The sequence below is a fragment of the Balearica regulorum genome, chromosome 27 (assembly GCF_011004875.1).
Source record: "Balearica regulorum gibbericeps isolate bBalReg1 chromosome 27, bBalReg1.pri, whole genome shotgun sequence".
Taxonomy (NCBI): Eukaryota; Metazoa; Chordata; class Aves; order Gruiformes; family Gruidae; genus Balearica; species Balearica regulorum.
In genome coordinates, this window is record NC_046210.1 from 3,115,847 (window position 1) to 3,128,502 (window position 12,656).

The 12,656-nt window shown below is 41.2% G+C and overlaps 1 long non-coding RNA gene across 1 annotated transcript in view; it reads left to right on the forward strand.

The window, feature by feature from the left end:
- Positions 1–2,229: 2,229 nt before the first annotated feature.
- LOC142598332 (uncharacterized) overlaps positions 2,230–12,656 on the forward strand; it is a 40,056-nt gene continuing 29,629 nt past the window's right edge. Inside the window, exon 1 of the long non-coding RNA XR_012832594.1 lies at positions 2,230–2,353. This is a non-coding gene — a long non-coding RNA (uncharacterized LOC142598332). The remainder of the gene's footprint in view (positions 2,354–12,656) is intronic.

The window sequence follows — 12,656 nt, forward strand, 5'->3', positions numbered from 1 at the left end:
ACTTCACAAGCAGCTGCTGAGGTCAGAAGCCCAGATTTGAATGTAATAAAAATTTTAGTCAATTTACAGAAATAATGTGATTTCCTAAAACATGGGAATTAGCAAGTCAAGCCCAGAGAATTAAAATTGCCCAGAGGCTCAGATGCTCTGAAAGGATTCAGTAAAACTCCATCTGAAGTTAGTAAGAAACAGAACATAGCATCTATTTTTATTATGACATCCTTAAGGTCAGACCAGTGATGGGGAGGGGAAGAAATTAAAAGGTAGTTTCTCTGAAGACACTGTTTTACAACACTTTTTGCTTGTAGCTTGTTCATTTTCACAGCAGAGTTGCCTTGGGATGTGAATTAAAGAAACAGATGAAAAAGTCTTGTGCTTCTAACTGTACCGAAGGCCCTATGCATACTCCTGTGCCTTTGATGAGAAACATTAAACATTTTTAATTTAGCACATCAATTTGAAAATCTAATTTTTTTAATGCTTTGTAGCAGCAGACACTTTTCACGGTGCTGTCACTACCATAGAAGAATTATGAGAAACTTGAACCGCGAAAAGTAAATTAGAAAAATCTCATTTCAGTTACTCTAAAAAGAGGGGAAATTAGATTTTGATTAAAATCACTCACACATACAATTTTAGGTAAACTAATTTAGCAAGACTGACTATATAATTTTTTTTTGCTTGCTTCTGCATCCTTCTAATAGCAGCTGCAATGGCCTTGCACTAGCATCTTCCCTAACAGCCAATGGGAGAGGAAGAGCTGGTAAGTGTGGTCTTTCTCTTGACCAGTTCTTGTAAGGCTGTGGAAAAGTTCCTTGTTTAATTTGTCAATGGGAAGTCAATAATTAAAGAAAATAGTTAGAATTTGTCATTGAAATGTGCCATATTGGGTATTTTATTTTTCTTATCTGCTTGTTTAATTAACTGTAAGAACAATCACAGTTTGAGCTGCTCAAAATTCTGGTACCATTGGAAGCAGTTTAACATTTTGACTTTGGGGACGAGTGATTTCCAGAAGGCGCTCGCTCTACTTTTTTCTAGTTCATGTTGATTCATGAATTCTCTCAATGAATACAGTATGACTTTTCTGAAATATATTTGTCACTTTAAACTATTGACTGTGTAATGACAGTGTCTAATTTTTGACCTGCCATTTGTTTGAAAGGTGCTTATTGAGAGCTGTGTTTGATTTTTAAATGCATTCTGTGGTTTTAGTTTTGAGATGGGATATCAATTATATAGCCTTGTTTTTCCTTCTCCTGCACTGGCAGAGTCATTAAGAGACAGGTTTAAAGTGCAACTATTCACAATGTTTGTAAAAAGCTTTTGTATTGTTGTTTTATTGTTTCTGTTCTATTTGTACAGTTCCCACATTCTTGGTGGTTAATCTTCTCAAGTACTTTATAAAACAGTTAATTGAGTTATAAAAGGATGCGAGAGCAGAGAAAGATATTAAGGCTCTGGATCTGTACCGCAGATCTCTGCTGCAGAGGATGGGCACGGTGGAATCCCAAACCTGTGCTTTTGCTAACTCCTCCATGAGGCGTTAAGGAACTGGCTGGCTGCTGTTGTGGTTTCACATGCAAGAAAAGGTGAGACAGGAAGAACCCTTCACTGGCCTTAGGTGTCCAGTGGTTATGGAATATCTTTTAGTAACTCCTCAAAAAAGGAGCTGTAGTACATAATTAGACAACCTGATGGGATGGTGTGACTGTGCACTCTTGCATTTCAGGCTGGTAGAACCAGTAAATGTTCAACTGAAAATAACTGATTCAGTATTTTACATTTGGCAGTTTGCATTTGACAACAATTTTGTGCGCTGTCAGAGTAGTTTCCTAAGGCATTATCCTTACCACCTGAACGGGTCTTAGCAGGGACCAAAGGGATATATTGAGTTGGAGTATTGCACAGGGATGAATGTAGTGCTGCGGAGCATCCTGCTTTCACTGTTCTGTTTCCCTTCATTAGTAACCCAGATGCAGTAATAAAATATGTACTTTTTCCCTGGATGGTTGGATCAACTAAAGTCAGCTGGCTTTTATCTATTTTGCTTTGATTTAATTTGAATATCCTTATAGCAGAAATACCATGATCAAAGATGAAATGCATGAAGTGCTAAATGAATTTATTTGGTCCTAATATGTATGAGCTGTTTGTATGTGTTTTAACTCCAGACCTGAACATTTGCAAGAATATACAAATGACAATTTTTTATTTCATTTGAGACGCCTATGAGGAGACTGAGACATGTTCCTGAGGAGAATTTGAGATGAAATATTGTGTGCCTCAATGTGTGGGGAGCTGAACTGCATACACTGGTGCAAAGGGAGCGACATGGGAACAGCTCGCAGCGGTAAGATTACACGATCTCTGCACTGGCATCCACAGTTACACCAAATAGCACAGTGTTGGGACCGAGCAATAGTACAAGGCATCACAGGAGGGAGACGTGATTGATATGCTAAACAAAAAAAATCATAAAGATGATGCAGGATAAGCTTTTGTACAAAAACATAACCTTAAAGCTGGCAAGGCCACCTGACTCTGTATCCCAAGCCAGTTTTCCTCATTCACCCTAAACTTCTGATCTGTACAGAAGTATGAGAAATGTTAGTCTGTCTTTTTTAATCACTTGTATTAAACTCTGCTGTGTTCCTTCACATCTGAGGGAGCAACACAATCTCCCTGTGGGTAAATTTTCAGCTGGTTCGACTCAGCTTAGCACTAGGATCTTCAATAGAGGTATGTAATTTGTACCCATGGTGAACCTGCCCCTAAGTGTGATGCCCAAGCCTTTTTATTGCTCTAGCTTTTAAACTGCAGATTGCTGGCATTGTTTTTCCCCTCCTTCACAATATGCTTCCTTTTTATTAGCTTGTTCTAGCCTTTTTAGTATATGATTAAACTATTTGGTAGTTTTATTGCAAGATCCATAAAAATAAGTAATTTACAAAGAACCTTAAAATCAGTTTTATTTCAATAATAACTGTTTCCAGTGTAATGGTTCTGGTATAATTGTGAGTCAAGTGAGAAAACTGACCTCTCTGAAGAATACCTTTGATACTTAAGCCAATTTTTACTCTGACTAGATAAATGACCTGAGCACACTGACAATGGCTGAGGTTTTGATAGTTAAATAACTTTTGCAAGGTGGCCACACAATCCTGGGTGAGGCCATATTTAAGATCTGATTTCTCTTCCTATTTCTGTGTGGAAGAAGATATGAACACCTTCAGACCCTCGTGTGGCAAAAATCAAGTGCTTGGCTTTAAGCTGATGTTCTAGCCAGCCATGTAGATCCAGAGTTTGGAGCAATAGTTACTGGCAAGTACCTGCTGATACGTATTGCTGAATTGGGACCAAAAGGAGGAAGAGGCTCTTCAGTACTGTCTAGTCCTCAAAACAGAGAGGAAAAGTGAAATTTCAACTGGCATGTAGGCTTTGTACGGGTCTTCTGCACCTGGGGGGGGGAATCACCTATGTGTATTGCACACTCAGATGTAAGTGATGCTGTATTCCCAATTCCCAACCTGTAATTGCACATAAGATTCCCTTGCTTGCTGAAGGGACCAGTTGATAACTGCAGAGTGGGCTGTACTGGTCAAAAGAAATAAAAAGACAGTGAAGGTGGCAGATGTGTTTGTCTCTAATGAAAGGTAACTGGTGGAGTGCTGAGCTGAACACAGGAGTTTCTCCCTGCTGTTAGGAACGGGCTGGTAGCCAGCGCACACCTGCCCTGGTGACACTGAGGGTCACTTCATTACAGCAGGAGGTCCCTGTTGCAGCCATAGGGGAAGAATACGTGTCAAAAAGTTTGCAGGAAGAAATGAAAGTTGGAAGGTGCCTGTGTATAAGCCAACAGCAGAGGTAACATCTAGACTGTATGATGGGTAAATGATTGCTATGAGTGGCCTTAAAGCTGCAATAGCTACTCACTGGTGTCAGAAAGAGAAAGCTGTGATTTAGTGTTAAGGCCAAAGTTTGGAGATCTGGCATCCTTGGTTCAGTATATTGCTGCTGCTTTTCTGTATGTTCCCAGGGAGAAATCACCATGTCCTAGCAAATAGTGTTCACTGGAGAAGGTCAGAAAAATTACAGCTGTTATGTGGGAAATAACTTAAAGGGAATAACTAGTTTTCTGTTTTTCCTATGGGAATTTTCTCTGGAAGAAAAAATATTATTTCTCTTTCCCACTTTTCATTTGTTTCTATCTTTTATTTTTATAAATGGAAAAAAGAAAGGGACAATTGAGTCAGTGGAAAGTAAGAAGCTTTGCTTTTTTATAGAAACTGGAAAAAATAGGTGGCAACAAGTTAAAATGGGGTGGAATATTATTCAAAAAGGCTTTGTTTTCCCAGAAACTATACTCCTAGTAGGTTTGCAAGTTATCTTTATGAAGTGCTTTTGGTGACTTTGCTGTGTAAGTAGAAAGTATTCTAAGCAAGTAGATGTTTTCATGTGGAAAAAATCCTGTGGTGGTCTCCTGTGTAGAGGAGACAATGCATCAGGCATTGGAAAACACTGGGAAAAAAATGTTGCTTTAATTTTTTTTTTTACATTAAAATGATTTCTTAAGCTTCCGAAATCTCAGACAGCACTTTTTCCAGGGTACCAGTGGCAAATGCATGCATCCTGCTGCGGAGTGGGTTTGGGGCACAGCCTAGCTGTACACCTGGGCCTGGAAGTCCGGGACCTCTCCTGGGGCTTGGTTTGGGGCAAGCATAGTGGCTGTTCCCCTGCTGCAGTGGGGCAGGAGCTGGTTCAGCAGTACCTTACAATTGTGTGATGCAGGACACTGACAAAAGATTCTCCATCTGCTTTTCATGCTGTCTCAGTAGGAGTTTTCTTTCACTGGAGTGTCCTGAGGATATAAATTATAAATGAATCTGAATACCATACACACTGAATATTTCTCCCTAAGCAAATGTTGGCAGTTGGAGACCATCAGTGTCCCATTATTACATGAGGATGATCTGAGCTATCTGTGGATTTGCCAAGGCTGATATTTATTTCCTTCCTTTCGTGTGTGTGTTTGGCTGGGAGTGCATAGGAGCCAGTGCCCTTTTCTTTCTGCCCTGCAGCCATTTTCCAGAGCAATGAATCACACTCACGTGGAGGTGCAGCCAAGCACATGTCTAGAAGTCGTGTGTTTGGCAGCTCCTTTTATGCAGACAGGAGCTTATTAATGCCAGCTGAATCCATGGTGATAGGAAGTGAATGTGGCAATGCTGCCCATGGAAACCACGGAGCTGCCTACAGTCTCTGCATCCTGCTCACAGATGCTTCAGAGTTCACTGGAAATCGAAGGAGAGAATCTACCTGCCTCCCAGTATTGCATTTAAATGTAGGTCCTCAACATGGAATAAGAAACCTAAGTAATTAGTGAAAAGAAAATTAAACTGCCAGACATCTTTACTATATAGCTGACTCATAGGAGTAATAGGCTTTATGTTGTCATTTATCTCAGCTTTGCTCCCATGTATGCCTTCCTAAATCTGGAGTAAGTCTGTTTTACTCAGTGAGTTCCAAAAAACATTAAAAGGAATCGGAGCCAGTGGTCTGTTGCCCTCTCAAGGAGTGACCAGCACACCACATCCTTTTGCTGCATGGGAACATTAATGTGAGTTCCTGATGGTGTAACTGAGCAGACTGCTCTCAGGAGATCCAGGAAGGCATGATTTCTGCTCTGTGCCTGCAGAGGAATATTTAAATGATATAATTGGGGAGTAAGGCAGCAACTCAGTGAATAAATCTGTGCAGCCAGATTCTAGTCACCCCACAGGGATGGGTTAGGTGGTGAGCACAGGGAGGATGCTTTACTTGCATGCATTGCTCAGTCTAAATGAAAAGGCAGAATAAATTATAGTCTGTGCTTCATTATTGGGTAGAGACTAGAAGAGCAAAGCTTTATAAAGTTAGGCGATGCTGTGTCCCTCTATCATTCTTTCCTTTCCTACTTGTCTATTCTCTGTTCCTATTTAGACAAAAAAAACTCCAAGGTAAGGAGGAAGGTCTGTGTTGCTTAATATCTTTGTTTTCATAGGATGTTATCAAGACCAACTTCCTTTTGCTGGTGGTCTTGCCGAAACATAGGTACAAAATGCCTGCGTGGCCAATTACAGTATCACTTACCTGTAGGAGAAGATCATTCTGCTCAGCCCAGGTTGTTTTAAGTTAGACTTAAACCCAGAGTGTTTAAATGCCCTGTGGGCATTGATATACCCTGCACACACAAATTTATGTATGTCCCCATAGTATACATAATCATAGAATGGTTTGGCTTGAAACGGACCTTTATAGCTCATCTTGTCCAGCCTCCCTGCAGTGACAGGGACATCTTGAACTAGACCAGGTTGCTCAGAGCCTTGTCCAACCTGGCCTTGAATGTTTCCAGGGATGGAGCATCCACCACCTCTGTGTGCTATATCTGTGTGTGCTTTTTAAATTTCTCTGAATTTAACCACTCTGAGCTGAAATTTTGGTCCTAACTGAAATCAGTGTCAAAAGGACTAATCAGTGAGCCCAGATTTTTACCTGCCATGTTTTCAGACTTTGAATGAAAATCCCTCCAGGATGCTGATCTTCCCCTCCACTCTCCCCTTCCCTTAATGCCTATTTCTCTATTGCATAGTGAAGTTCCATTTCTGATCTCTCAGCTTGGAAATGCTCCAAACCTGGCCATGGGTGTATCACTGGTACACAGGACTAGAAATCCTCTCTACAAATTAATTTTCTCCATGTTCTTGTTTGAAACATAATCAGCAAAAATTAGTTTACAACAATTCCTAGCGATAGGTCAGTGGCAACTTTCTCAAGGACAGACTAGCAGGAATCTGGAAATGATTGAACAGGAATAACTAGATTGATACTGAAATAGATGGTAAAAAAATATAGTGTTACTATTAGCTGTAGTAGTAATAGTGGGAATAGTCACACTGGTAGCTGTCATGGAAAAATCTTAAATCTAAAATTACTGATTGCTATCAGCACTGTTAATCTAGCTATGTAATTCTTCAATTGGTATCTCGAATGATAAACTATTGGTCTTTATGATCATTACTGATTGGGGCAGGCTGGACTGAATATGTTTTTGGACTCGTGCTCTCATTCAGAGATAATGTTCAAAGTATAACACAAGGAGCAACAGCTGGATTCTGAGACAGATGTGGGGGGCAGAGTCAGTGAGATTGCTGTGATTAGTGTGATAAGCAGCAATCGCAGCACACCAGCTGCCTTGTCACTTCCAAGGGTTTTGCAACATGGTGTAGCTTCTGCAATGTCTCAGCCTAGGAAAGTCCCCAACACCTGTGTGCAGAGCTCAGACTTCTTTCAGCAGAATCAGAGCTCACCTGTGTGAAGCATTAAAAGATGTTCTACAGTGAGCCCTACAGTTACTGTCTGCCAACCTGAGCTGCTTACGGCTCCCCTTCTGTGAGGACAACGCAGTCCAGAGCGTTCTGGGATTTTGAGACCCCTTCTCAGTCCCAGGTGACCCATTTCTCCACTGTTCTTCCTGAACTCTATTCTGACCTGTGTGCTGAGGCATCATTTCAATCTAAAGGCAGATGCCATTTTCCCCTGATCGCCAGATTCTCATGATGTTATAATGTGACTTTATAAGTGTTGGCAGAATGCATCCATCTGGCTTTGCTTGGTTTGATAAAGTGGTAATGAACTGAGATCCAAGTTATCTGCAGAGAACACAAATGCACACAAGGCACCTGCTGTGCACCTGTGAGGGTGTGCTTCTCTTCGAAAACATTTGATCAATATTTCTCTACCCATGGGGTAATACAAAGGACCCCTGTGTGTCCTGGAAGCAGCTTGTCTTCAAGACAGCCTATCTCAAGACCGTTCCTAGGGCTTCCTCAACAACTGGCAGCTTATTTAGCTGTGGCTGTACTCCTGCTAAGAAGACAGTGGTGTAAAAAGACACCGAGGGCTTGTGACTGTGAATAGGTGCAGTTCTTTTAACCAGAGCCTTTTACTCCATTTGAGATCAAGTGCTGAAGGTGTAACTATGCTACTGGTTTTCTTGGCCACCTTTTATCAATTGCATACTGCACTTACGCCTGGTAATTCACAAGTACCCAGAAAGCCTCACACTGAAGACAGTGAGTGATGCCAAACGCTCTAGAAACAAGAGTGACACCAAGAGATGTTCATTGCCAAAATGGCAAAAGCAGTTTAAAATATTATTGCCTTGCTTATGACCTATTATGCCTATGGCCTATGGTGACCAGCCTTCCAGTACAATGAAATGTAGCAATGCTCCAAGGCAGTGCGGGTCTGGTGACTGAGTTCAGAGTACCTACTGCAGCAGCTAGAACTAAGCCAAATACTTCACTAAAGCATATGAAGAGAGTTCATGTGCTCTGTTTTACCAGCTGAGCTTCAAGGATAGTGACTTTTGTCGAGAGAACAACAATTTAAACCATTGCAGCTATTTTGATAGTGAACCTTTTCTATAGCCTAAGAGCTAGTTCCTTCCTTGATGCAATGACATGCTAAAAGCATAAGGTGCATGTGGGGGAGAAGGCAGGGTTATTATTTCCATTTTATAGGTGGGAAATCTGAAACTTGAGGGAGAGGATGTGTTTTTCCCCAGACTTCACAGGAACTGATAAAAACCACCAGACTTCAATGGAGGCGTATCCATTTTACGGTTATATTATGGGAGACAAGTGCAGCTTGTGTCTGCAACTGCAAGGTGATGTTCTGATTGCAAATGTTTCCTGTTGGATGGAGGCAGTGAAGCCGCTGAGGGGACTGTGTTAAATGTGCCCGTGTAATTCCAGGCCAGGGAAAGGCAATGGTTGGGACCATTTAATAAAGATCTCTTTCCTGATGCAGCAGCTAGGGCTAATAAAATGGTGTTTGCATATACTTGATGTTTAACCTCAGAGACCCCTCCTCGTGCCTGCCATTGAGTGTGTGCGCTCACTGAGGGTCAGAAGGCTGCAGAGCGAGTCAGCCTACAACTTCTCTCCTTAGAGCAGTTCCTTGTGTTGTGCTCTCCTCAATCTGCTGTGGATGCCAGCCAGATGGATGCAAACATGGGAGGTGTTTTGCATATGGAAAAATAGATCAGGAGAGGAAGGGGGATGTGCAAACCTCCCTACAGAGTGGCATAATTTATCTGTTGAAGAGCTAGGCTGTGGCCATCACCATTACCTGAATTATAGGTCTTTAGTCTGAATGGCTTCAAAGCAAGCTATGTTTTTGTATATTACCCCTTCATCCTTTAATATTTAGAAGATGAAAGGAATGATTTCAAGCACTGATGGGGAACTTAGGCAGGAACAGAACATTCTGTTACTTATTGTGTAGACAGAAGATATCTCTTAAGGTAGAAACTATGAGCACAGCTATATAGAAATGCTCATTTCTAATGGCTTATGGGATATGCCTGGGAACACAATTTGCCTATGTGTGTTCTGAGCAATTCAGACCAAAAGCAGGACACACCAGGAGGCCTGTTGTCCTAAATTTTTCAGCCTAGTTTTTGATCTTAGACAAGTGTCAAATCAAAGCTGCTGAAAGCTATCTAAAAACAATGGGTGAAGTTAGTTTATAATTTCATTAATAATTACAAATTACCACTCTTGATTTTTCAGAAGAAAATGCCTAGTAACAATAGCAACAAACCCCCATTTTAGAAGCTTTCTGGTAGACCAGAAAGCAGCTCATTTGAGGCATAACAACTGTGTATGATGCCAAGGAGAAATGAGAGCTAATAAAATGCAGAATATACATCACCCGTTTACATTTATTGCACATTAAACCTCGGCACACACAAAAGATAATGACAGATGCAAATTGAGAGCACTCAAACAGTGTGTCTGTTGATGGGGAACGGGCACAGAGCCAGAGACCCATATTTTCAGCAGCGATGTGTTTTGAGGGAGGGTCAGGGAAGAACCGAGCTGCAATGCAGGGTCTATTAGACTGCGGATTAACCTCACCAAGGAAGTGTGCTAGCACCAATCTTTGTTTTGCATCCAGATTCACTGCAATCTATTATTTATTTGCAGAGGAGGGTCTGAAGCTGAAGCCAAAATACCACTTTTGCAAGCTTAGAGTTCTGATCCAGACAGCCTGTCTTGGGCTCATCTGACTGTTCCTTTCTATTAGGGCAGCAGCTAGGAACCACAGCTGAGGTCAGTCTGGTACAAAGGAATAAAAGACAGTCCCTAGCTGGAAGGATTTGCTAGAAACAGACAATTCAGACAAAGGAGTTAGCATCCCTGTTGCTGAGGTGACACAACTTACACACACGGATCCCATATGGAGCATGTGGTAGAGCTGGAAATTGCCTTCCAATGCGCTGTCCTTTTGCCAGTGTATTATTACAAGGCAAACTTTTTAATCTGCTCTAGGAAGGAGCTGGCTTGTTCTTTCTCCTTATTCTTTGTGTTCACACTGTTTACTCTTTAGATCACTTGTAGTCAATCAGCACAAGAGTCTCCTCCAGTGCAGAAACTCCCCTTTTGGATGGGAACGGCAGAGCAAGATGCAAGTTTCTGCACAGCTGGAGCATAGCTACAGGACTGGAGAAACATCTGAATAGAACACAAAGCACTTGATATTACAACCGAGTTGACAGGTCTCTATCAAAATAGCTACCTGGACAATTACCTGGAGACCCGATTCTTGTTTGAGTATTTATTTTCAAGAAACAGTGCTGGCACCAAAGACTGATTGTTTTGTCTTCAGCCTTTCTGTCTCTCCTGCTCCTCCTGTGAGTGAATTGCTATAAGAATGTTTTGCAGCTTCCCTTCCTTCTGCTGTGCCAAGGATAAACAGCCCGTCAGCACAATGCTGAAAAGGAACAGAGAAAGGGGGCTGGAAGTAGTTTAATTACTCAGAGTGCTTGTTTTGTGTATGGTGTGATTGCTTCCTATGATACAGTAACTTCTCTTTCCCTATGCAAGCACGGTGTTTCTATTTATCAGGATGAAACTGAAGCAGCAAATTACAGAGGGAGAAGGAGCAACTGTATTGCTCTATTTGTAAGGAAAACTGGCAGTGTGTGTGAAAGCAGCAGTTTCTGTTGGAAGCCTATTATGGATTTTCTCTGCAGAATTCCAGCTTCTTTGCCTCTTCCTTGCACTTCCTGTTCTTAATTAAATTTTCAGGTTGCCCAAGTTCTTGACAAGTTTGAAAGAGTTGGATATTATTATTCCTGTTTTACGGGGGGGGGGGACTAAGATACAGAGCAACTTTTATCTGTGAACATTGGTAGTTACCATTTTTTTCAATACTGAAAATATATTGAAGCTGGAAAATCAGATATAGCAGACAGCAAAGCTGACTCCGCGCTGGCTCCTTGCAAGGAGCTGCCTCACTTGGATCCAGAGCTGCTCAGGCCTTGAGATGTCATGGGCTGTACACCTGAAAACCTGTCTCGGTGCAGCAATGGAACAGACTGGAAAGGTGCAGTTTAGCTACGGGATTCATCTGCAGGTTCATGTGCAGCATCGGGGTGGGAGTGGCAGTGGGGGGAAGGGTTCTGTTTACACTAGGTAACATTTCTTTAATCACCTTTTCCATTTAATTTTCTGCGCTTTGTGCTGCCTGCTAGGGATCGTTAAGCAATACTCTAGTTATCGCTGCATATCACTTAGTGTGCTTTGCTCTAATAAGCTTTTGTAAATAAAACCCGGAGAGATGAAAAGGCCAAAGCCTGATTACGAGCTACCAATTTTGTCTCATTAAGTTCTTATAAGGGGGAAAAAAGTAAATAGAATCTTTATCAATCTCATACACTTAGAGCGCTGAAGAGAGCTTTCCACATTCATTAAGGAGGATGCTGAGAATAGAGATGTGTTTCCAGGCGCTTTTGGCTTATGAAGCTGTTAAGGGATGTTTTACTGATGATCAGGTTGTGTTTCAATCAAAAGAGGAGAAGGTAAAGATGGAACCAAAGGAACTGTAAAATATTTATATGCAGAAGTTGGAAGGGACCAGTACACAATGGTATGCCATTTTCACTCTTCAAATGTGTATATTGGCAGTGTTATGGGTACTAAAAGAGAAGAGCTTTCCTGCTGGAATTTTCTGCAGCTCCGTTTTGGTAGCTGTTCACATGGGTTTACCAATAAATGTAGAAAATTATAATATAGGACTCGTACATAATTAGGTTGACCTGTCTGCTGATCAGCAGGAACTGACCTGCCATTTTGTTTCTTTTCTACATTTACAATTTAAAAAAACCCTGAAATAGATTTCATTTATCTCTGTTTCCATCTTTTATCATCCATATTCTTGAATGTGTAATTTGTCTTTAAATTGATGACTATTGTGGCCATTTGACTATTCCAGTAAAAACATCCATAAATTTCACTAAGCAAAACTTAAACCCAACTTCAGCTCTAACTAGATAAATCCCTTTACAGGTAAACCCTTCCTGTTGCAGGTGTTTCCCTAAAATTTGGTGTAATATTTACTCCAGATTCTGCAATTGGAAAATGTTGGCCAGCTACGAGCCGATTCTGGAATTCTCATTGGCAATTTGAAATTCGGAGAATCCTGATGGAGTCCCGTCAGGGGCAAGGCTAGTAGTCTGCATATGTATCCTTGCTTTGTTAGTCATGCATTATTATATTTTGTCTGATACACTGAATACATAAAATCCCCCATTCTCCACCTTCAAT